The sequence below is a fragment of the Canis lupus genome, chromosome 18 (genome assembly GCF_011100685.1).
Source record: "Canis lupus familiaris isolate Mischka breed German Shepherd chromosome 18, alternate assembly UU_Cfam_GSD_1.0, whole genome shotgun sequence".
NCBI lineage: Eukaryota > Metazoa > Chordata > Mammalia > Carnivora > Canidae > Canis > Canis lupus.
In genome coordinates, this window is record NC_049239.1 from 56,419,757 (window position 1) to 56,442,642 (window position 22,886).

Sequence of the window (22,886 nt, forward strand, 5' to 3'; positions counted from 1 at the left end):
AAGTGCTTAGTATCAGACACTGTTCTAAGTTTTTTATATGAGTTAACTCATTAACCTTCACTATAAAGTAAAAACACATAGCCTGTATCACTCATTCAGAAATTACAAAGTGAGCACCTGTAAAAGTGCCAAGTATTAGGATGAATGAAACAAAGTCCTGGTTTTTCTGAAGCTTGAGATATGGAGAGGAAAATAGATGGCAAGCTTCCAGGTAGTTACTACACAGGTTTATCTCATTATGTATTTGTCTTTGTTTTTTCGCCTGAGTAATCTGATCTCTCTGATCCAGTTGCCTGCTTGTTAAGAATAAAGGGCAATTCTCTCATTGCAAGACAAATAAGTGCCAGTATTTGATGACAGGTATAGTGAATGCTATTGTGAAAGCCCATTGCCTTGAGAATTGTTGAAGCTATCTAATTGAGGTCCACCCACATGTCTTTTTCCTGAATAAGAAAAGTAGTTCTGCAGAAATGAAAAAGATGTTGAATTAAAGTATGGTCAAGAGTCTGGTTTTCCAAACATGAGGTATGTTACAAAGCGGACACTAGCAAGATTAAAACATTTAAATTCTGGGCTGTTAAACTGTGGGAGGAGCCATGATGTCCTTGGACAGATGAATGAATAAGGAATATGTGAGATCTATAGATAGGTAGGTAGATAGATAGATGATAGATAGATAGATAGATAGATAGATAGATAGATAGATAGATAGATAGATCTTGCCATTTGCAAAGACTGGGATAGAACTAGAGGGTATCATGTTAATTGAAATAAGTCAGGAAAGAAAATTACCATATGGTTTCACTCCTATGTGGAATTAAGCAAAACAGATGGACGTCTGGGAAGGGAAGGAAAACTAAAGAAGATGAAAACAGAGAGGGAGGAAAAAGGGTACTCAATCATAGGAAACAAATAGGGTCACAGGATGGGAGGAGGTTGGGGAAATAGGGTAGCTGGGGGATGGGCATGAAGGAGGGCAGGTGATGTCATGAGCACTGGGTGTTATATCCAACACCTCTTAAATTCTACCTCTGAAACTAGTAATACACTATATGTTAATTAGTTGAATTTAAAATAAATTCTTCAAAAAACATCAAAAAAATAAATTCTGGGCTGTTTGTAACCTCTAAACATGAAACATTAGGTTGAGAAGGAAAGCAGAACTGGAAGTTCAGTAAAAATATGAAGAGTTAAAAATTCTGGTCCTACTTTTGGGACAAAAGTTTGAAATTCTTTTTAGAAAGCAGTAACTGCTTTAGGAAACACTAAATGCCTCTGCTAAATAACCAGAAATAATGTGGTTATTCCCTGAAAAACGTTCACCAGTAGCAACTTTAATAGATCACTGATAATACTTAAATTTCTGTCAGTTGTTTTTATTCGCCAAATAAAACAATCCTAATATTACCACTTATAATTTGTGGCTTATAACACTAGTGACTCCTACTAGTACATATATTGGAGTTGAGTCGGAGCCAAGCTATGAGCTTTATTGGCAAAGCTCAATTGGAAAAGCTTTGGCCTATGGCCCCAACTAAACTTGTCCTGCCCTCTTTTCCTATACCTTGAAGTCCACCTTAAGAGGAAGATATTTAAACCAACAGATGCAAGAATTGCGAATGACCTATGAACAGTTAGTATTATATGTAATGATAAATCACTAAATTCTACTCCTGAAACCAATATTACACTATATGTTAACTAAGATTTAAATAAAAATTTGGAAGAAAAAAAAAGCCCTACATGACTTCCACACCATGTTAGAGAAACGAAGATTCTAAGAGAGTCTGATGGGCCTGCCCTGGACTCTTGACTCAGCTTTGCTTACCATAGGTAGAGGAATGGAAACATGTTCCGGCTGGGCCTATCAGGGTCTGAAATAGAGCTCCAGAAGGGACTGAACCACATGTCTCCAGGATTCTTCTCCCAGTGTCATCAATTGAAGAGAGGAGTCAAGCCTCCATGGGAATTCACACAGAGGTGTGTAATAGTCTCATGTATTAATTGGCTTTTGCAGCAAACAACCATAGAATAACAATTTTTTTTTTCCTGGAAGTCTGTGGGTTACCTGGAGTGCTTGTCTTCTTCTCATGCAAGTCTGCAGGGCACATGTCTCGTTCTTTCATTGACGGGGCAATGCCTCACCAGGACTCTTAAAGCTTATCTTCAGAACTTTCACACTGACATTTTTGCCCATATTCCACTGATGCAGGTAAGTCTTAAGGCTAAGCCAAACTTCAGTGGGGCCAGAAAGTACACTCTTCCCATGGACTTGAGGAGAGGGCTGTGTGAAAATCTGATGAAAATGATATTATACAGGAAAGATCAGAATACCTAAATAATGCCACACTGTAACTCGTTTTCCACCAGATGTCACTAATGCTACAATATTCAAATTAAGGTGAACTTTTAACTTTAATATTCAGCTTTTCCTATTGGAAATTAACAATGGGATTTCTGGCTTTAAAAATAAAAAGACATCAGAGGAAGAAAACACAGCACCTATATTGGCTAAGTAATATTTAATTTTCCTGCTTTAGTGCACAAGTAGAATAGCAGGATCAATGGATTCACAAACAGCTCTACATTTTTTGAACTTTAGATGGTCTCTTCTGTCCATGATCAAGAAGCTCATTTGGCTCCTCAGCAAGCACATCAAAAGAAGTGTTTCTTCATCTTTCCTAATGGCTCCTACCCTTTTACATCCTTTTAGCAATTGAATGTCCATAACAAATTACTTTCCATTAACTACTTTATAAAACTCCAGGTTTCTTTGGGAGCATTATATTTACACTGTCCTCAGATGACTTTAACCAATTAATGGCAGGAACCAAAAGACAGAGGACTTAATCCTGTAACTTATCTATATTGTTCAAGGAATAAATCAAGTATGAATTTGTGAGCAGTGGTGAAACACTTTCCCAACCAGTCAAAAGCATTGTTCATTAAATAACCTGTTACTCTTTAGGGAATTAATTTTTTGCTAAAGTTGTAAATAATAATATCTTTATCTTTTTTATTAAATATGTAAAGTTCTGTTTTAAGTTATTTTTGTTCAGTGTAACCAGTGTGTTGGAATAACTATGGAATAGAAATGCTGCTAAATTTCAAATTTTATTAGTTACATCTTCTTAGAGCAGATCTGTATTTTTTATTTTTTAAATTTATTTTTTATTGGAGTTCAACTTGCCAACATAAAGCATAACACCCAGTGCTCATCCCGTCAAGTGCCCCCCTCAGTGCACGTCACCCAGTCACCCCATCCCCCACCCCCTCCCCTTCCACTACCCCTTGTTCGTTTCCCAGAGTTAGGAGTCTCTAAGAGCATATCTTTATTTATTTATTTATTTATTTTTATTGGTGTTCAATTTACTAACATACAGAATAACCCCCAGTGCCCGTCACCCATTCACTCCCACCCCCCGCCCTCCTCCCCTTCTACCACCCCTAGTTCGTTTCCCAGAGTTAGCAGTCTTTACGTTCTGTCTCCCTTTCTGATATTTCCCACACATTTAAGAGCATATCTTTAAAGATCTTTCCATTCTTCATGATTATGGCTTTGAAAGCCAGCAGCATTAACTGATGCTTTTTTTTTTTTTTTTTTTAAATCTAGTTGGGAAAGCTACTTAATCTTCATTAGAGTTGACAATCATCTTCCAATCTGGCAAAAATATTGTAGCCTTAGCAACAAAACTATTAGAAAAAGCTTAGAGAGGAAAATATCAAGAATTTACCCACTGATTACACAAGTCAGTTTATTTTACCATTTCACCTATTTTTGTGCTCTTACCATTTGATCTCTTTTTATACTAGAGAAACCTAATTTCATTTATTTGTATGAAGTCCATTTTCATCTGTGTTTACACCATTTTGCTATACAAGCTTGTTTGCACAAAGGAACACATGAGATCAAAATCTTTATTGTTTTGGCATTTTATCTGTGCTATAAAAAGCCTCTGAGTATAAGCACGGCCACTCATGCTCCACTTCCATGCAAGGGAAAGATCTCAAACCTCTTCAAAAACTATCTAATTATGGACATACCCAGTGGATACCTAGGCATGGATCTGAATTTCTTTCTGAATGGCAGTGTCACTCACTCACATGCATTATTACTTAATCCTCACAACAACCCTAGAGGGGGGTATTGTTCCCATTTTACATGTATAAAACCTGAGACTCAGGAAGGCTAGGTAATTTGCTGAACTTCAGACACACAGGGTCTAGCACCAGGCCTGACCCCAAAACCAATATTCTTTCTCACTGGTTTTCAGAATCTAGGCAACAGGGGAAGGTGCCCTGCTCCAGTTGCAGGGACTCAGCCAGAAAGACTGGAATACTACATGACTCTACCAGCAAGTTGGGGAAGGAGAACTCAACACTATTTGAATATCGAGTTGCATTAATTTTTTAAAAAACACTTTTTCAAAATAAGCTATCATTAAATGTTTATATATACATAGTATTTTGCTGTATAATAGCAGCATACATTTTCTTCCATCAACATTTTCTTCTTTCATTCTTTCACTTGTTTTTGTAACTACATGCTGTGTTGGAATTTGGGCTTCTTTATGGGTTGGAACCAGTTTGAGAAAGAGGGAAGATAGAAGGTGATTGAGATGTATGTTATCATCCAAATTATAGGGTTCCCTAGTAAAGCTGGGTAGAAGCTTAGACCTTTTGCAAAAATAGGGTTTGCTACTGCACCTCCATAAACAAGCCATGGGATGGCCAGACAACTGCAGTTGTCCTCACTCAAGCCCACTCCAATAGGGGACCAAGAAGCTCTTTAAGTACAAAAGCTTTACACAGCTTCTATAGGTCTTAAAAAGGTCTGTTCTACATTGCTTGGGATGGTGTGAGAAAGTGAAGACAGCGACCCCAAATCTCTTCTCCAAAACCATGTTCTGTCATCAGGATTGGAGTAGAATCCTGAAGAGGGGAATAACACGCATCCCTCCTAATATTTGCCAGCTTTTAATTTTTTAAATATATTACATTGTGGATTCCACTGGCATCATGTGAGTTGTTTTAAGTAGCATACTCAAAGGCTTTTGTTTTTTCAGTTTTAGTAATTATGTATGTATTTTCATCTGTAGTCAGAAAGATACCTGTTTTTTTTTCCTAACATGTTTTAACGCATATTACCCTGAGCAAAGATTATAAAGTCCACGCTGAATACTTAAAAACATGTCACTTTTTGTAGAAAAGTCACGAAGGCAGTTCACACATGATGGAAGGCTGAGAAACAATGTCATAACCCTTGGTACTCAGGCATCAGAAGGGGACCAGGGCAGCTGTCCCTCTCAGCCGAGTGGTGCATGCTCACAGTGCTGCTGTGCTCACACAGTCCCCAAGTCTGCTTCTCCCTACACAGAGTCCTTCTGGAACTGCTTGAAGGGCATTTTGCTTTTGCCCACAAAAGACTAGCACCATGAGTCAGATAGTACTAAGCTGAAAGTTCTCTCTCTGATTCGATTTCTTATCACTAATTACGCCCAGTCATGTTGTCCAAAATAACTCACCAGACTTTATGAAATGAACACAGAGAACTGTATCAATATTAAAATGTCCCAAATTTGAACAATATGAAACTCATTTTTATTACTCAACTTCCCCACAAACTAAATCCCCTTGCAAATAAAAGCTCATAGAAATTAAAGTCCAAATGCTCTCACTATCCATTTTATACAATTGGCTCAGTGTCAGCCAGAGGCTTTAACTCAGAGCCAAGGTTCCTACAGCTGCAGCTGTGTCCTGGGATTTCACAGGAATGAGTATAGCTTCTTCAGCCTCTTCAAAGTTGGTTCAAATCTCTAAATAGTTCTAGTCTCCAAGGGGTCAGCAGTCACAAAAGAAACTGCATCTCCACTATAGAAGTTGTCACAAACAAAACTGTGGTACTCCAATTAAGTGAATATGTAATATCATCTGACACTGCTATCGGCCAAAGAGCATAGCAGATAACTTAGTAGCATCTATGCTGGAGACAGCGAGGACCTGGTCTCAGTCTGGTGGCAAGCCAGCCAGCTGCACCAGCACTGAATCCACAGCCTGTGAATCTGTATGACTGAGCAGAAAGTGCCCATCAATAGTTGTGCTTCCACATGTTTAATATAGGTATTCCTTTGCATTTGCTGTTATTGTTTTGTTTTGGTGATGTGTGCAGGGATCTTCCATATATATTACCTACTTTCTCTCAGAGAGTGACATTTGAGACATTATTGCCTTCTTCAAAAATGTAGATATTCTGGTTTCTTCATTTCCTTGTGTCTTGTGTCTCATGTTTTGGCTACTTTAGTACAAGATTGTGAGACCACAAGTCTAGAGAAAACTTCTACTCCCAAATTCTTCCAAGTCTGTTCTCTCCAGAACAGTGAAGTACACTCTCCTCTGTAAACGCATGAGGAATGGGATAATGAACGTCACCCTACTCCCTTAGTACTATGTTTAACTTACTAATATATGACATTTTATTTATTCTGAAAATGATAATTGTCATCTCTTCCATAGACATTTCATTCCTACCTAGGCAGGTTGAGTTGGGCCAGGCAAAGCAGTAGGTGGCCAGAATCAAGATTCTAAGAAAATAAAATACTGTGATCACACTAAGAGGCAATGAGTCAGGATTAGTCTTTTGTCAAGAAGTAAAAGAAGGATAACAAAGTTTAGCAAAACTTTCAGGAGATTCTAGATATCACAGATTAAAGTAGTCAAAAGTTAGTATTCCAAAGAGTTGCACCATTGAAAAGATAGAACCCGAGCACAAACCAAAAAGATTCCAAAAAACTTAAATTTCAGGACAGAAACTTTTCTAGTCTCTTTTACTCCTTCCTATCTCTGTAGGATTGGACCACTGGTGTAAGGAGAGAGATTGCAGCTGGGAAGGAAGTGATGCCAAGAGCTGCAGCTGCAAAAAGTTGAGTTGGTTTTTTTTTTTCTTTTAACTTTTATACCTAAATTAATACATACACATGTTTTAAAAATCAAGCAGTACAGAGTGATACCAAGTGAAAAGTAAATTCTCAGCTTGAACTTGTTCCCCGACTCATTTCCAGCTCCCTATTTTTAAGTATTTTCTGTTCTCCTGGTGGTTATCACAATACCTCTGAAATATATGTTAATACTTGCACTTCTTCTTTTATCTTGTTTATCAACTTTAGATAGCATCTATTGGAAGATGAGAAACTTATTTCTTTGATCCATCCATGCCTATGTTTTTCCAGTTACTTTGTTTTGATATTTCTGATGATTATCATTTTAAAGAGTATACTTACAGTTTTTTTTTTTATTTTATTTTATTTATGATAGGCACACAGTGAGAGAGAGACAGAGACAGAGACACAGGCAGAGGGAGAAGCAGGCTCCATGCACTGGGAGCCCGACGTGGGATTCAATCCCCGATCTCCAGGATCGCGCCCTGGGCCAAAGGCAGGCGCTAAACCGCTGCGCCACCCAGGGATCCCTTAAAGAGTATACTTAAACTCTATTTTGTTACATCAATTTTAGACAGTATATAATTGATTTCTTGCTATATAAATAAATAGGTGAGAAAAATCTGTGACATTATCCTCCATATCGCTCTGCTGCTTTAATATTCAGACTTCCATTGTTTCATATTATCAGTGTTAATATTAGTCAGATTCTCTTTTACAGTTGTTGTCTTCCAAGCTTTGTTTGTATGTTGATTCTATAAATTAAAATAGCATTTCCGTTATTCCAATGATTAAATTACTCCTTACTGAAGGACTAAATAGCTCTATTTATTGAGAAAAAAAGGGGTAACCTTAGGTCATTAAAACTGAAAGATGAATGTTCCAAGTGTCAAGGTCAAATGGGATTCCTTGAACTCAATCTTCAAGACTTTCTTTTAAATTCAATTTGGTCGATGATACCTTTAATATACAAGAAATCTTTATCTGCCTTTGTTCTTATTTCATAGCCACCTCTTTTTTGGCTTCTTGACTCTGAAGATGTTAGTTGGTTTTGTTTTCTTAATTTTTTTTCCGTTCTCTTACTTGTTTTCCTCAGGAGTCTACTGTTATAATATCTGTTCCACTTGCACCTTCTCTCCCCCCCCCCTTTTTTTTCAGTTTATTCTAAATTTTCTGGGTCTTTTTCCATATATGCAAGTGATGAAAAAGGTTCATCAGCACTGGTAGCATGATTTTCCACTGTGGTATTAAACCTCTTTCTTGAATGAAAAGATGGATGGCAGGGTCTTTGTACATATAAGCTAGTAGTAGTACTGTTTTAGGGTACATTTCGGTATTTTGTTCATCATTTATTTTTTGAAAATTGACTTTTAAAAATATTATATTAAAATATATCTTCCTTAGTTTTTTGGTGCATCTCAAATTTTGTGTGCCTGGTTTCACTCACTGCAGTATCTCTATCTGCTTTGGGACAAGGACCTAGAAGGTTAAATGTAATTTCCAGATATGGTCAGTAGAGGGCAGCAAAGGGTAGTGGCGTGAACACTCACTGCCAAGGCCTGGGCATCTCTTTTTTCCCTCTTTTTTTTTTTTTTTTTTTTTTTCTTTTTTCCCTCTTTATAGAGATCAATTAGTGGTAGTAGAAAATCCAGAGTGCCAGAATCAGGAGAGAAATTACTCATAATACTTATCTAGGATGGGTATCAAGCTTAGAAGGCAGTGGAAATGTTTAGCCACAAATTCATAGCCTGGTATCTATCAAAGAGATGTGAACCATGGACATTAGGAGGGGAATCATTAGACTTTTCACAGCCCTGACTCTTACTCCCAGCCTGTCTAAAACCTAAGATCTCGTTCTGTAAAGTACCAGGAGTCTCCTATCCACATTGAGAGCTGATGCAAATTTCCTGTCTGACAGTCAGTTCATGGTACCAGCAGTAGCTCTGGGTTCCACAACCAGCCATTCTCGGGAGAAGAGACTGAGTGGGACATGGGCACCATATGTGAACACTGACAGTTGATGAAAACACTCACTTATGTGTCAATTAAATAATTTGGGAGCCAACCTAAATGGGATGTGGCTTAAAATATATTTTCTTTCCTCTTCCAGGAGGGAAACATTGTTTAGGCAAGGAAAAATTATAGGACTTTGAAATTAGACAAACTTGACTCTATGAATTATTAGGTATGTGGTTTTCAGTCACTTAACTTTACTAAACTTCAGTTTCTCCAAGTGGAAATAATGATTCTTACCTCACAAACCTGCTACAAGGAAATGAGATGATGTCCATAAACTGCCTGGCAAAGAACTTGGCAGTTTGTAGTTACTCAGTTGGCACTATTACAATCTCTCCCTATCTTTGGTCATGGAGAATACCCACGATATTGTTACTATTTCTGAATAAAAAGTCTCAATGTCTCCTATAACTAAATCATTTGAAGGATTACTCTGTTAGGTATCATACTAAGATTTCTGCAGTATGATCTCATTTAATTCTCATAACAACCCTATGAAGCTGCTTTTATCACCATCCTGATTTTATAAATGACAACAGTGAGGCTTCAGAAGTGTAACTAGTTTACCCAGTGTCATATAGGTAGTAAATTATGAGGAAGGATTAAAACTGCGTAATTTGATTCCAGACCTCATGCTCTTGCCATTACATAATGTTTTCCAATATACACATGTAATCAAAGATTTAAAAATTTTTTTAAATTTTTATTTATTTATGATAGTCACAGAGAGAAAGAGAGAGAGGCAGAGATACAGGCAGAGGGAGAAGCAGGCTCCATGCACCAGGAGCCCGACGTGGGATTCGATCCCGGGTCTCCAGGATCGCACCCTGGGCCAAAGGCAGGCGCTAAACCGCTGCACCACCCAGGGATCCCAAAGATTTAAAATTTTAAGAGAATAAATCAAAGAAGAAGTTTAAAAATACTTGGAGACCAATGAAAATGAAAACACAATGGTCCAAAAACTTTGGAATCTAGCAAAAGCTGTTCTAAAAGGGAAGTTTAGAGCAATCCAGCCCTACCTCAAGAAGCAAGAAAAATATCAAATAAACAACCTAACCTTACACTACAGAGCTGGAAAAAGAAGAACAAATAAAACCCCAAACCAGCAGAAGAAATAAAATAATAAAGATTAGAGCAGAAATAAATGAAATAGAAACTAAAAAAACAAAAAAAAAAAACAAAAAAAAAACACAAAAAACAATAGAACAGATCAATGAAACCAGGAGAGCTGGTTCTTTAAAAAGATCAACCAAATTGATAAACCTTTAGCCAGACTCATAAAAAAGAGAGTGGGGGGGACGCCTGGGTGGCTCAGCGATTAAGCGTCTGCCTTCAGCTCAAGGCATGATCCCGGAGACCTGGGATCGAGTCCCACATTGGGCTCCTTGCATGGAGCCTGCTTCTCCTTATGCCTGTGTCTCTGCCTCTGTCTCTCTCTGTCATGGATAAATAAAATCCTTTAAAAAAAGGACAGAGAGGGAGAGAGAGAGGACTCAAACAAGATCAGAAATGAAAAAGAAGAAATAATAAACACCACAAAAATATAAAGGATTTTAAGAGAATATTATGAAAAAATTGTATGCGAACTAATTGGACAACCTAGAAGAAATGGATAAATTCCTAGAAACATATAACCTCTCAAAGCTGAGTTGGGAAAAAATAGAAAATTTGAACAGACTGATTATCCACAATGAAATCAAATCAGTACTCAAAAAACTCCCAAAAAACAAAAGTCCAGGACCAGATGCCTTCACAGGTAAATTTCACCAAACATTTAGGAATGCCTGGGTGGTTCAGCAGTTGATCATCTGCCTTTGGCTCAGGTCATGATCCCGGAGTCCTGGGATCGAGGCCCACATCGGGCTCCTTGTGTGGAGCCTGCTTCTCCTTCTGCCTGTGTCTCTGCCTCTGTCTCTCTCTGTCATGGATAAATAAATAAAATCTTAAAAAAAAATTTACCAAACATATAAAGAAGAGTTAACACCTACTCTTCTCAAACTACTTCAAAAAACAGGGCAGCCCTGGTGGCGCAGCGGTTTGGCGCAGCTTGCAGCCTGGGGTGTGATCCTGGGGACCCGGGATCGAGTGCCGCATCAGGCTCCCTGCGTGGAGCCTGCTTCTCCCTCTGTCTGTGTCTCTGCCTCTCTCTCTCTGTGTCTATGAATAAATAAATAAAATCTTTAAAGAAAAAAAAAAACAGAAGAAGGAAAGCTTCTATGTATTCTATGAGGCCAGATACCAAAACCAGATAAAGAGACTACAGAGAAAGAGAGAGAATTACAGGCCAATGTCTCTGATGAACGTACATGCAAAAATCCTCAACAAAGTATTAGCCAACCAAATCCAACAATATATTAAAAAATCATTTACCATGACCAAGTAGGATTTATTCTTAGTATGCAAATATGATTCAATATTCACAAATCAATTGACATCATACATCCCATCAACAAGAGAAGGGTAAAAAACCATGATCATTTTAATAGATGCAGAAAAGCATTTAAAAGTACAACATCCATTCATGATACAAACGCAACAAAGTAGGTTTAGGGGGAATATACCTCAACAGAATGAAGACCATATATAAAAAAACTACAGCTAATATCATACTCAATGGTGAAAAAGTGAGAGCTTTTCCCCAAGATCAAGAACAAAACAAGGATTTCCACTCTCACTACTTTTATTCAGCATAGCCCTGGAAGTCCTAGCCCCAGTAATCAAACAAGAAAAATAAATAAATGGCATCCAAATGGGTAAGGAAGAGGTAAAACTTTCACTATTTGCAGGTGCCATGGTACTATATGTAGAAAACCCTCAGGATTCTACCAAAAATTGACTAGAACTGATAAATGAGTTCAGGAAAGTCACAGGATACAAACCAATATACAGAAATCCACTGCATTTCTATACGCTAATAATGAAGAGCAAAAAGAAATTAAGAAACAATCCCATTAACAATTGTACCAAAAATAATAAGATACCTAAAAATAAACTTAAACCAGGAAGTGAAAGATATATATATATATACTGAAAAACTATAAAACATTGGTGAAAAAAATTGAAGAAAACACAAATGGGGAAATATTCCAATATGCTTATTGATGAGAGAACAAGTATTAATAAAATGTCCCATACTCAAAATAATCTACAGATTTGATGGAGTCCCTGTCAAAGTACCAATAGTATTTTTCACAGAACTAAAACAAGTAATTCATAAGCATTTATGGAACCACAAAAGACCCCAAATAGCCAAAGCAATCTTGAAAAAGAAAAAAAAAAACTGGAGGTATCACAAACTCAGATTTCAAGATATATTACAAAGCTGTAGTAATCAAAACAGTATGGTATTGACAAAAAGAGACAATAGATCAATGGTATGGTATTATGGGCATAAAGATCACCTTACAGTATCTCTTCTATTTGATATTTAGGGTGAAAACATAGGTGTTCGGTGAAATAGATGAAAACAGATCCTAGGGCAGCCCAGGTGGCTCAGCGGTTTAGCGCTGCCTTCACCCCAGGGCATGATCCTGGAGACCCGGGATGGAGTCCCAAATCGGGCTCCCTGTATGGAGCCTGCTTCTCCCTCTGCCTGTGTCTCTGCCTCTCTCTCTCTCTCTCTCTCATTCTGTGTCTCTCATGAATAAATACATAAATAAAGTCTTTTAAAAAGAAAAGAAAACAGACCCTATCACTATTATTCTATTTAGAGCTCATTCATCAAATTAAAATAAATAACAATGGTATGGAAGAAATTAAGCTTCAGCTATTACTGCAAAGGTAATTATGACATGGTAAAACAAAGTTCCTTTTATCTTTCTCAGACAAACTTTTCTCTCCTTTGCTTTACTACAAGGAGAAGATGCTATCACTGTATCTTTCTCAATTAATTCCTGAAAACCAGTGACTCACAATCCTGGTTACATGTAAGAATCACTCAAAGAGCTTTTTCCAGATCTGATGAATCAGAACCTCTTGGGGAGGCAGTTTCAGAATGAGTGCCTGAAAAGCCTCCCAAGTGAGTCTGATGCATATCAGAATTGATCAACAGGACTAGATTCTAAAAGGAGAGGTTTTCCTGGCCTCTAAATCTCTAACCTCTCTGAAGGGAGACGCAGAGAATGGGACACAATCTGAGAATTGGGGAAGGTGCAGAGATAAGTCTGCCTATATTTTTTTACCTGAAATAGATTGTTTTTTACCTGAAATAGATTTTGACAGGTGCTTGATGGGAGGCCAGAAAGTCTTGCCCAATGAGCCTCCATGGTTCTAAATACAGTCAAGCATGGCCAGTCAAGCGTTGTCCTTTAAAAGTGGTGAGAAGGGGCACCCTGGTGGCTTAGTTGGTTAAGTTTAAGTGGTTAAGTTTCTGACTCTTGATTTCGGCTCAGGGTTATGATATCAGGGTCATGAGACAGAGCCCCAGGTCAGACTCCACACTCAGCACCATTTGTGCTTCTTCCTCTCTCTCTCTCTCTCTCTGCCCCCCCCCCTTGTGCACATGCACTGTCTCTTTCTCTCTCTCTCTCTCTCTCTCTCAAATAAATAAAATATTTTTAAAAAATAAATAAAAGTGGTGAGAAGTCTGGAGGCCACTATCTACATGCCACTTCTGTGTTAGTTTGGTTTTAAGATGAGAAGCCTTAATAAAGTCTAAAAAGACTACCAGGACTTGTGCTCTCACCTCTACCTAATTTACAGGCCGATTTCCTCTCCTGTACCTTCTGCTTGTGTCTCCAATCCAGCAAAGTCTTCCATGTTTCTGAAACATCAGTTAGTCACATTCTGTCCCTTCAACTGACAAATATATCTTCCCTCCCTTCCCCCTTCCTTCCTCTTTCTCTCTTCTAAGTAATCCCAAGTTATTCTTTATTTTTTAAATTTTTTATTTATTTATGATAGTCACAGAGAGAGAGAGAGAGAGGCAGAGAGAGACACAGGCAGAGGGAGAAGCAGGCTCCATGCACCAGGAGCCCGATGTGGGATTCAATCCCAGGTCTCCAGGATCGCGCCCTGGGCCAAAGGCAGGCGCCAAACCGCTGCGCCACCCAGGGATTCCCCAAGTTATTCTTTAAAGGTCATTTCAAATGAGATCTTCAAAGAAGCCTTCCTCTCCATAATTGAAATCAGGTGTCAAGTCCCTCTCTAAATTTCTCATCTCACTCTTTAATTTTCCTCTGCTGTACTTTCCAGAGGCTGTGTTAGGCAGTTATTGATGGCATTCTCTGTTTAATTTCTGTCTCCCCCCCCCCCCCCCGCCTCCTCATTTAAATCCTGGTTTTGTGAGAGTTGGGCCTGGCTCCCTGTTGCCCAGACCTATCAAGTGCCTTTCTCCTAGTATAGGTTCAAACACTATCTGTTGAATGAATGAAGTAAATAAGAGAAAGATTGTTTTATGTCATGCCTTTTTCCCTGTCCATCCCTGCCAGAAAACTATTTCATTCACTTGTTCAATACAGAATTTTTTGATTCCTCTGACGTGCCAGTGATTGTGAGAATTTAATGATAGATCAGACACAGACTCTTTCCTTGAGGTCCATAGTCTAGTGGGGAATAAAAGATAGGTTTTCACATGCCTGTTACAGGAGCCTGTAAGGGAAACCACAAACTTTGTCCGTAAGATCAAATTTCAGTCCTCCACAGTTGTCAAAGAAAGACACTGTCCATGTGGGAAGGGATGGTGGCTCACAGGAAGCTGTGTGACCTCCTGAGTCAGCTGGATTTGAAGCCTTCATGCTACGTCACGGCTGCTTGGATTCAGAGTCCAACCTGTATGTGCAGGAGCCTCATCATCTGTAAAACCATTAGTTTCCTAGTGGAAAGGGAACACCGTCTTCATGTAACATGTTTTTAACAGGCTCCTGTAGGTGCCGTGACACTGAAGGAGATGTCCAGGTGGCAAATCAATGGTTAGTATCACTAACCATTAGGGAAATGCAAGTGAAATCCACAGTGAGATATCACACTACACAGCTATCAGAATAGCTAAAATGACAACACCAACTGCTCTTGTGGATGAGGGGAAACTGAATGACTCATACAGTACTGGGGAGAATGTGAAACGGCACAGCCATTCTGGAAAACAGTTGGACAGTTTCTTAAAAAACAAAACATAGCAGCTACCATATGACCTGGCTCTTGCACTCCTGGGCATTTAGCCCAGAGAAGTTAAGACTTAACGCTGACACAGAAACCTGTATGCAGATGTTTATAGTAGCTTTATTAGTGACAGCCAAAACCTGCAGACAATCCTGAACTCCTTCAACAGGTAGTTAAGCAAACTGTGATACATCCATATCATGATGTACTACTAAGGGACACAAAGAAATGAACTGTGAATACTTGCAGCTGTCCAGATGAATTTCCAGTTACATCAAATGGAAAAGAGCAAATCCCCAAATGTCATAAACTATATGATCCCATCTGTATAACATTCTTGAAATGGCAACATTATACACATGGAGAACAGATTTGTGATTGCCAGGGATTAAAGAGGTGGTGGAGGGGGAAAGAAATTTGTGTGGTTGTAAACGGGTAATAGGAAGGACCCTTGTGGTGATGGAAGCATCTCTGGAAGACTCCATCTGTAAAAAACTGATGTTATCTCTCTGTATTATTTCTTATAGCTGCAAATGAATCTACAGTTATCTCAAAATAAAAAGATTACTTTTAAAAAATCAAAACTTGGAGGCCAAGATAGGGAAACCAGTATGTCAGTTTGGCAGTTATGACATGAGCTTTGAATCTGTGACATCATAATGTCAGTGATCTCAGACCACTGTGGAATCTTCAGGCTTCAAGCATTTGACAGTACTCTGCCAAGTACTGTAGACTCACTCGATTTCCCGTCCCATGAATTGAAGAAAAAAGGATGTTCCCGTCAATCAGAAAGCATACTAAACTTACAGGTGGTCATTCAAGGCTTCACTGCATGAGGTAGTCTTCTGATACACTATTTCTGATCATCCAAACAGACTGGCAATAACAGGAAGTGTTGTTTTCTTTTGTTTCTTCTAATTACATAGAAAGTAATAAGTAACTTCAGCACCAGCTTCCTGAAAAGTTGCTCCTGTTCATAAGATTCAGGGCTGATGAGCAGAAGGGAGCAGGCTTTATGCATCCTTGGGGGAGGCGGAGATACTTTCTTGACTCCATGAGAGAGCCAACTCTCTCTCTCCATGAGACAGAATTTTCAGTGGGTCTATAAAAATACCTGTCCTATTTATGAAAGAATTTTTACATTCTGTTCAATTGAGTTGTTTTACCTATTCTGACCAGGAAGTCCTGTCAGAGCTCAGCCAAATAATAGCTAAACTCTTGTATTCAGAAACTTTCTGAGGTTTCCAGTATTTTTGCTGATCTTTGAGAATTTTTACCCCAATTTTGAATATTGAATTAGATAAGATGGGGATCAATTTCCAGAATCTTCAGTTATCTTCATTTTTATCTTAACATAAAAGCAAATTGTAATTAATTCTTCACACATTATTTTATTTTATATTAGGCCACAAGTCCTGTTTGTTTTTGTTGTTCATTCACCTTCTTGTAATCAGCTCTACCTTTGGCTTCTTGGCTCTCGCCTGCCTAATGGCTCATGATTAGCTTTGCTTCTTTCTCCACCACACCTCTAAGTGTTGGCATGCTCAAGGGCTTCGTCCTTGAAACTGTCCTCCCTCAGCATCAGTTCCCCAAGTGACCTCACCTCTTTCTATAGCTTTCTGTAACTCAAGGATCCCTGATTCTGAGCTCTGGAGCTCTGCTTTGGGGGTTGAGACTAAATTTTAGTGTTGTGTAAACCTTGACACTTGGCATTAAACTATATTGTGTATTTGACTAGTAACTAGTTGCTCTGTGTTTGATGTGTTGCAGGAAGAGCTCGTCTGTGGAGGTGGACACCCACAGCGAAAGCACTACATCATCTGAGGGTGCCACTCGTACTGTGCTCATCCATGGCCCCTTTGAACTCAAGAGAGGCTGGAGGAGGCAGAAGCGGCAGCTTTTCTTGTACAGCGATTTGTTGCTGATGTCTAATACCAAGTAGGTGTACCATGTTTTGTGCTCTTGTGATTCTCAAAAAAATTGCATTTCTCTGTGAGATTTCTGTTCATGTCTTTTGCCCATTTCATGATTGGATTGTTTGTTTCTTTGGTGTTGAGTTTAATAAGTTCTTTATAGATCTTGGATTCTAGCCCTTTATCTGATACGTCATTTGCAAATATCTTCTCCCATTCTGTAGGTTGTCTTTTCGTTTTGTTGACTGTATCCTTTGCTGTGCAAAAGCTTCTTATCTGGATGAAGTCCCAATAGTTCATTTTTGCTTTTGTATCTCTTCCCTTCATGGATGTATCTTGCAAGAAGTTTCTGTGGCCAAGTTCAAAAAGGGTGTTGCCTGTGTTGTCCTCTAGGATTTTGATGGAATCTTGTCTCACATTTAGATCTTTCATCCATTTTGAGTTTATCTTTGTTTCTGGTGCAAGAGAGTGGTCTAGTTTCATTCTTCTGCATGTGGATGTCCAATTTTCCCAGCACCATTTACTGAAGAGACTGTCTTTCTTCCAGTGGATAGTCTTTCCTCCTTTATCTAATATTAGTTGACCATAAAGTTGAGGGTCCACTTCTGGATTCTCTATGCTGTTCCATTGATCTATGTGTCTGTTTTTGTGCCAGTACCACACTGTCTTGATGACCACAGCTTTGTAGTACAACCTGAAATCTGGCATTGTGATGCCCCCAGCTCTGGTTTTCTTTTTTAAAATTCTCCTGGCTTTTCTGATTCCACACAAATCTTAAAATAATTTGTTCTAACTCTGAAGGAAGTCCATGGTATTTTGATAGGGATTGCATTAAACGTGTAAATTGCCCTGGGTAACATTGACATTTTCACAATATTAATTCTGCCAATCCATGAGCACGGAATATTTTTCCATCTTTTTGTGTCTTCCTCAATTTCTTTCAGAAGTGTTCTATAGTTTTTAGGGTATAGATCCTTTACCTCTTTGGTTAGGTTTATTCCTAGTTATCTTATGCTTTCGGGTGCAATTGTAAATGGGATTGACTCCTTAATTTCTCTTTCTTCATTAACCCTTACTATAAGAAAACATTACTTTTTTTTTCCTTTTGTGTTTGCCAATGCTTGAGTCCTTCATTCCTTGAGTACTTCTGGAGGTCTTGTTTTGTGTCAAGTCCCTGCAGCAAATACAACTGACAATGTGACAGGCCAGTGTCTCTCCTGCCTGGGACTTACAAATGATAAAAATAAGAGGGGGAATGATAATGATTAGTGTTGCTGATAGAACGTGGATGGGGGCTGTGTGGAGAGGGTGGGAACATAATTAGAGATGAATAGTCTAGGAGGGCCTCTCTGAGGTGGAGAATTAAAACCAAATCTATGAGAGGAGAAGCAGCCACATTCCCAGACAATGTGCCTGAGCCGTCGAGGCTGAGGGACTTGCCCGCCTATGTGGGTACAATCTGACTCCTCAGAGAGAGGGGCTCAGGGAAGACTGATTTGACTAGAGCCTAGAGCATGGGCCATGCTATCAGATATGATACTGTGCTCAAGGGTCTAGTCACACAGGGTCTTCACAGGCCATGGTAAAAAAGTGGAAATATTTTGCCAAAGGATTTTTAACTAGGGGACTGACCAAATCTGATTTATATTCCTAGCAAATTATTCTGACTGTTGGTAGATAATAGATGGATGGGTAAGCAAGAGTGGAAGCAGGGAGACTAGTTAGGGGAGGCAATAGTCCTGATGGATGGTATCAGGGCTCTATCTTAGCAGTTTAGTAAAAAGGAAAGATGGAGCAGGGTAGCCCGGGTGGCTCAGGGGTTTAGGGCTGCCTTTAGCCCAGGGCGTGATCCTGGAGACCTGGGATCGTGTCCCACATCAGGCTCTCTGCGGGGGGCCTGCTTCTCCCTCTGCCTGTGTCTCTGCTTCTCTCTCCTCTCTGTGTTTCTCATAACAATAAAGAATAAATAAAGAATACATAAATAAATCTTTTAAAATAAAAAGATGGAGCAGACAGATGGAATGTAGGAGAAAGAATCGACTGTGTGCACTTTCCTCTCAACCCTGAACACAAATGCATCAAATATCCAGTCTAGAACATAATTGCTCAGTAAACATCTGGGAGCAGGTCATGGAAGGTCACCTGTTTACTTACTCCATCTCTGTTTGCATTATTCACAAAACATGGAAGACAAAGAAGACTCCCACAAACAAAATATCAAGAAGTTTTTTGGTCATGAGAAAAAACTAACCCCCTCTTTTTTTACTGCCTTCACCCTAGATCCCAGTTATGCCATGTCATAGGTAAGACTTGCTAGTAATAATTTGGCAAGATGCTATACTCATCTGGGTTACATTAATAATAATTTATGAGGGGCTTACTACATGTCAGATATTATGCTAAAAAACTTTATGTACCTAATTTTGTCCAACCTTACAACTACCCTGTGAGATCAGATTATTTTTATTTTGGAGAACCTTGATGCTCAGAGGTCTAATGGCTCTGCCCAGGTAACCATATTAGTAATTGACAGACTCTACATTTGAAATTAGGTCTATTTATTTCAAAGCACAGGCTTTTATTCACTATGTGGTGCTACCATTTCTATTCTCTCTTTTTTCCTGAATTTCATAGAACATTCCATGAACACCTAGATTCTTTCATTATTGAAATTAACCCTTCCTTTACGTTGAGTGAACAACGAACTCCAATCTGCTTGGTAAGAAATAAATCAGAACACTTAGTGAATTGAAAAATGAAGGAAGTATAGCTATCAAAAAAAAATCAGAGGCAAAGATAGTTGTAAAATATATTTGAGATTAGGGAAATTGCCCATAGATGTAACCTTGAAGGTGGTGATGTCATAAGGAGGACAAAGAGAAAAAGAATGTCCAGACCTTGGCATGAGGTCCATATGAAAGACTCTACTCCTCCTGATAGAGGGCCAAGTCATTATTTTAAAAATACAGACTAGTTACCATTATCCTTATTTAACCAAGGTGAATATGGGAGACCAAAATATGTGGGATGCATGCTGGAAACCACACTAGGAACATCACAGATGCCTCACCCACCTGGGTTTCTCAGTGATTGAGCATCTGTCTTTGGGTCAGGTCATGATCCCTGGGTCCTGGGGTCGAGTCCCACATCGGGTTCCCCACAGGGAGCCTGCTTCACCCTCTGCCTATGTCTCTGCCTTTCTCTGTGTGTCTCTCATGAATAAATAAAAATTTTCTCACAGCCCTCCGAGGCCAGTATTTTTTATCATCCACAGGCTGCAGAGATGAAAATGGGGACAGGGGAAGTCTCAGAAATGGTCCAGTCATACAAAGGAAAATCATGCAAGAGATTCCAACCCAGGCCTGCCTTCATCCAAGGCCATGTTCTTCCTCCCATACCATGTTGTACCCTTCCATCCTTAGCCCAAGAGACATGCTAACAAATAGCAAACTCATTTCCTGGTTGTTAGGACCTTACAGACCACTCATATTCAATTTATAAGGGGAATACTGTTCTTCTTCTTTTTTTTTCATCTTTGTAATTATTATAGCATTTAGGGAGAGGAGAAGACTTTCCTTTTCTTACTAGAACCATTTATTGTCCTGGGTGCTGCTTACCTCTCAGCAGGTTTTACAGAGCCTACGATGTTCTGCTAAAAAGATTTTATATAAAGACAGTGTTCTTTTTCCACTAGAGAGTTGCACCTATTGAAGGGCTGAATTTTTATTTCAAATGGTTCATTATGACAAAACAAGTTGAACATTTTTCATCTTTCACATATTGCTTTTGAGATATGTCCTTATGTCTACTCAAGAGTTTTTATGTGACAAAATCTTTATCAATTTATTTGTTAATGTTTTTTTAAAGAGACTCAGCTCCCAAAATATTACTTATATACTTTATATATACATTGGGAATATTAGAAAATGTAAGTGATCTCAGGACATTTGAATTTCATTTTTAAGCCAAGGTCTTTGATATAGAGAGAACACAGATTTTTAGAATTCCGAGTTCGGGATATCATCATGGTCAGGTTCTGGTGAGAGCTCTTTTTCTGCTTGCACATGGCTGCCTTCTCACTGTGTACCCCAAGGCATTTCCTCAATGCATGTATGTACACACATACAGATCTCTCCCGCTTCTTACAAGGCCATCCATCTTATTGGATTAGGACCTTAACTTGATGATCCCATTTAAACTTAATTACCTTCAAAACCTCTATATCAAAAAAAAAGCAGCTTTATCTCCAAACATGATGATACTGGCAGAGAGGGCTTTATGGTAAGAAGGCAGGAAAGCAGTGGGAGGGACACACAATTTCATCCATAGCAGTAGCAAGCAGCACTTAATGCTTGTCACAATCTTTAGAAAACTACTATGAGATCATTCCCATAGTAAATATTTGGGTATATTTATGATCACTGTTAATATGAAAAAAATTACCTTTTTTTTTCTAGAAGGAAACAACTAAAAAGGAATAGCCCCTGAAATAACATATTTCATCCCTGTCATGCCTTGCTCTTACATGGAGGAATCAATACCCTCAATCAATCTATTCAAATTAATAATCTGAGTTTAGTGCCTAATTTTTCCAATTAGCCATAAAAAGGGTGTAGGGTGGCCCAGGTTCCATTTTACCTCAGCTCACCCTCAGGCATCAGCTGGAGACTCTCTCACCTTAGGTTGACACTACAGAATTTAACAGAAATTGAATAAGTAGTTGATTAATTTCTACCTGTTTTTTCGGTCAGAATTAGTGAATTTTGGCTTGCACGTAATAATGAGGGGAATTAAATGTTTGTTTCTTCACAAAGAAATTCTATTTCTCCAGTTGTACAAGATGTTAATAATAGTGAAAATTGGGGATTTTTGTCACTTCTTTCATACACTAGAAACTTGTATTCACAAGAATTGAAGTCAAATGGAACCTCATCATTTTTGATATTCATTAGAATACTAAAGTTATTTTTCAAATAAAAATTACTTTAAAAATTAAAGTATTTTAAAGTACTTTAAAAATTAAAATAAAAATCACTTTATTTTTAAGAAGAGTATCTACTTGGGGCACTGCTTCTCCCTCTGCCTATGTCTTTGCCTCTCTCTGTGTGTCTCTCATGAATAAATAAATGAAATCTTTAAAAAAGAGAGAATAGTATCTACTTAATAAAATATAGAAATCTGTGAATTTAGAAAAAGGGACTGAACTTAGCTCACACCCTCTTTAGACATCACATTCCTCATCGTTAGTTATTAAAGAATGTAGAAATGAAATAAAAAATGAATTTAATTTGGTCAAAAGATGAAGATGACTATTAACTCATTGTCAGTGAAATGACAAATAGTTACAGAATAGACTATGACCCCTGCTTCCAACATTTGTAAGAGAATACCTCTATCTTAGAACAGAGGAAATCTCCCTAGAATCCTGCAAATCTCCACAGTTCACTGGGGCTTACCTTCTGGCATAAAGGTTAAGGTAGTGGAAAGCAAGAAGGACATCCATCATGTTAATACAACTATAGTAAAGGACTATTTTTAGAAGTAAAAACTGCAGTTCTCCTCCTCTTCCTTCTTCTTGAGTCAGTTTACAGTAGATTAACACTTTCTAATTTCTGCTGAGATAATCCAATTGGGTCAGTGATTGGGAGTAAAGAAACACAGTAAGACCTTAGAAGAATCTATTGAAGTATAAAGCTTTGTTTAAAACACGTTTTAAATATATCCAAGCTAGCAACTGGCTGTATTACTATAATGCCTTGAGATTTATCCTCTCACTCCCAATATAAATCCCATGAGAAAGCCTGATGGCTCTGGGGACAGAAATGAGGCTGAGGGTAGGAAAGATGAAAAGGCTACTTCATGGCCAAATGTTTACAAACATGGGCTTATGAGTTAGGCTGTCTGGGTTCAAACCCTGTCTCCT

At 38.4% G+C, this 22,886-nt stretch overlaps 1 protein-coding gene across 6 annotated transcripts in view; it reads left to right on the top strand.

Annotated features, from left to right (window-relative positions):
- The first annotated feature begins 705 nt into the window (after window positions 1-705).
- The window catches only part of LOC119864288 (rho GTPase-activating protein 20-like), a 49,232-nt gene continuing 27,051 nt past the window's right edge, over window positions 706-22,886 (top strand). For 3 of the 6 annotated variants that reach the window (XM_038564455.1, XM_038564456.1, XM_038564458.1), the window contains exons 1-2: window positions 14,318-15,887; window positions 16,821-16,988. The gene's annotated coding sequence lies outside the window, so the exon portion shown is untranslated. Of the gene's footprint in view, window positions 1,981-14,317; window positions 15,888-16,820; window positions 16,989-22,886 lie in introns of those variants that run through there. The other 3 variants (XM_038564457.1, XM_038564459.1, XR_005373696.1) reach the window with 3 other exon arrangements.